A 3956-nucleotide genomic window follows, 5' to 3' on the forward strand; every position below is an offset into this window, starting at 1 on the left:
ATATACTATCGAGATGGGAATGATTGAATAAGACACCCTTACCAGGGATACATGACTTGAGTTATCCATGTAAGGATGCAAGTACCTTTTTAAAGGTGGAATTAAGGATATAACCTCAATAGCTTGAGATGAACCATGGGTGATGCATAAAGAATGGCATTTCACCCTTAATAGGGACATTATGAGTTTGGGTAGTACGGAATGAAGGACTAAGGCAACAACAACCTTTAAAGATCAGTGGAGAAAGTTTTCAGAACTATATAGACAATGATTCTGGTATTAGTAAATGGTATCTTGATATGCCCTGTACCTAGGGTGTACCTGATGAAGGATTTAAGGATAACCTTAGAGGTTTTACAAGGAGAAAGGTAATATTTAAAGTTCTTAAGAATACAAATTTTTATAAAGGAAATATGACGTAATTATAATAATTCCAGGTGGGGCACGTGTTGGACCATAAGAAAGTATAGATCGACCCAATGAGGGTCGAGATTGGTGAAAATGAGAAGGACCCAAGATAAGAGACGTCCTAAGTATGATCGAGAGTCAGTCGTGACAATGTTCACATCTAAAGACTAAGGCAATGACTTATGGAAAAATGGTGATTTTTTTTCTCACCAGGATTTGAAAAAAGCATTTTCACATAAGCAGTGATTGAAATGAGGTAGAAAATTTAGTTGGAGGTGGTTAAAATGACATTGATTGTAAGGAAATTTTACTATTAGGAAAGGCCAAAGAGGTGGCCGACACTTTAAATGTAAGAGGATAATTATAGGCACTCGTGCCAGAGGAATACAGTGATGATGGTTGAAGCTGTGAAGGTTGTATTATGGTTTGGAAGATTGACATTCTTTCTGATGACTGTGCAATACTCAACCGTGATAGTAGTTTGGTAAAGATTTAATTTATATAATCGCCGTGAGCGGGCTATCTATCTTATAAGGACATATCTTGAGATAAGCCAGGACCATGTTACGAAAGGACTAAAATGAACCTTTGAGATTCATGTCTCCTGATAAAGACATATAATTTAGAATGGTATTAACCTGCTATCGTTGCTTTGATTGAAACTATTTTGCAATTTTATCGGCTTCATGTCATGTGTACGTCAGGATCTGGAGTGTTCTTCATGAATTATGAATGGTGATTATGTTAACTCCTTAGAAGAATTTGATACGAAGGTATGGACTCCGTATGGTTAGCTATTAAGATTCCAAGGAAAATGAATGTCGACAGTAGGTCAGTGGTGGACCATAGTAATGCAGCAACGATTCTTTGAATAACGAGCCGATTACAACCGTGAGAGTTGTAGTGTAATGGATGTTGAGATTGGGTACCACTAATCGGGTTGTGGTGATGTATAAGTTATCATTAATAGACTAATTAAGTCGATTATTTACCTATTGAATACTTATTACTTCTTATCAATAGAGAGTCGTATTACTATACGAGGAAGGTTGCGGTGCAAGCATAGAATTCTAATAACGATGATGTCTAGAATGAAATCCCTTATTCGAGTTTCGATGTCGAGGGAGTTTCAAAGGTGATTGTGTATAAGCTCGAGCAAGAGCATGGGTCCATAGAATGATGGACAGAATATCAAAAATATTTAGGCATGTGAAATACGATGCTATAATACCTGATGTTGATATATATACGTATATGGTTTATTCTCCTATGACAAACCTCTATAGTTCAGAGGTAGATTCCAAGCCAGATATTTTATGGCAGTATATTTTATATATATACAATTCTCTTCTATTCATTCTTTTCTCTCCTTTTCATTTTGTATAAGCTGAGAAGAACAACCCTTCCAGAAGGGGAGGTATTGCCGAATGACTATCTATCTGTGTGATAGAAGCCTAGTAGGATACCACATGTTGTTTAATTGCTTGTCAAGTACTAAAGGCTGTCCACCTTCTGTACTAACTATGCGATATAACAAGTGTTCATGATCATAGTGATCTCTCAATAAATTCTTTTACTTCTATATGAAGGACCAAGCTTTTGAAGATAGAAGCAGCTAGAAAGGAGTAGTACCAGTGCGGTGGTATTCCGAATCTAACACGTTCGTGATACTAAGGTTGATGTGGTTATTAAAAGGTTATAAAACTCTAGCGAGTAAAGGTATATCTAGAATAGTATTTTGTACGGAAGATAGTAACGCTTACGAACAAGAAAAGAAGGGGTATTGAGAAGCAAAAGCTATAATGCTAGAAGCTATGATGAGAGTCTGTGCAATAAGACTTGAAAGAATTTGGAATGATCACTTAACGCGGATTGAGTTTTCTCACAACAATAGATCGTATGTCAGGTATCGAGATGTCGCCTTATGAGATCCTTGAGGGCAGACAATGTCGATCTCCCTTATGTTAGGATGAAGTTGTAGAGCGCAAGATGCTCGTACCAGCAGCGGTCCAAAGAACCAAGGATATAATAGATCTAATCAGAGGACGGCTGGTAGTAGCCCAAGATGGACATAAGAAGTATGTTGATTTGACACGAATGGACAAGGAATAGGAAGTAGGGGACCTAGTGCTGTTATAGGTATTCCCTTGGAAAAGATGGATGTGGTTCGGAATGAAAGGAAAGCTAAGCCCACGAAGTGTTGGACCCTTGGAGATATTGAGACGTATTGGGAAGTTAACATGTGAGCTAGCCCTACCCCCGAACCTGTAGCAAGTTCATAACGTGTTCCACGTATCAATGTTAAGGAAGTGTAATTCGGATGCCAGAAAAATAGGGGCATATGAGCGCATAGACATGCAACTAGACGTAACCTATATGGAGCAACCAGGAAGGGTTATAGATTGAAAAGGAACAAGTGCTTAGGAGAAGGGTTATCAAACTAGTCAGAGTTTGATGGTAGAACCACAATGTAGGAAAATTTACTTGAGATTTAGAAAGTGCAATGCTAAGAGAGCATCCCTATTCATTTTCTATCCGATTTCGGGACGGAATCCTTTTAAGGAGGGGAGACTGTAATAACCCCAATTTTTGGAATTTTTGAAACACGGATGAATAGTAACTTTTGCTGATGATGCTGATTAAGGAAAATTATCAGACCACGCTATATAGGAGTACTGTTATGGAAATTCTAAGATCGTATTAGTATTCCATAAAGTAAATAAGTGTATGTAAAAATCGTCAGAATCCAAATTCGAACACTTTGATTTTTCCCAAAAAACCACCAGATACCGAAAGAATTGAGTATAAGGTAACATTATTAAAAGGATTTAAATTCAAGGATTATAAGAGGGGATTATAAAAGGAATATAAAATATTGAGAAAGGGTAGGGGAACCCAAATAATAAGATCCCGGATATGATCCCTCAAACGATAAACGTGAACGAAAGTTAAGCGAACCGTATAACAGATCAGCGATCATTAGCCAAGTAATTAGGAGTTAATCAAAGGGGTTAGTGGATGATGAGGTCATCACACCAACAAGAGGAAGACAAGTGTAACAAGATGACATAAGTAGATGACATAAGCATGACCAAATGGGAAGGATTGGTTGGTTGATTGTGAGCCACACAATTTTTACCATGGTAAAAGGTTAATTAACAAACAAAAAAGGAAGCAACCAAGCAAACACATTCATTTCTTCCCCCCATCTCCTTGCTCACGGTTTTTTGAAGAAAAACAAGAAGAAAAATTTCCAAACCCAAGCTCCACTCAATCATAATTCAAGAGGTTTGTTTCCTTGGATTCTATATTTCATAACTAAGAAGAGCAAGTAGTTTGAGTGCTTGAATCCAAGGTTTGCTAGCTCAAATAAATCATTTTAGTTTAGGGTGAATAGTAACTTTCAAGAACAAATTTTTGATTCTTGATTTTATTTGTAAGGTCAAGGTATCTTAAGCATAGATTAATGCTTCTAATGGCATTCCAAGGATCTTTCATGGATTAAAAGCTTCAAGGAAGGTATAAAACTTCAAACCCTAATTTTACTT

The sequence above is a fragment of the Apium graveolens genome, chromosome 11, assembly GCF_009905375.1.
Source record: "Apium graveolens cultivar Ventura chromosome 11, ASM990537v1, whole genome shotgun sequence".
Lineage (NCBI taxonomy): Eukaryota > Viridiplantae > Streptophyta > Magnoliopsida > Apiales > Apiaceae > Apium > Apium graveolens.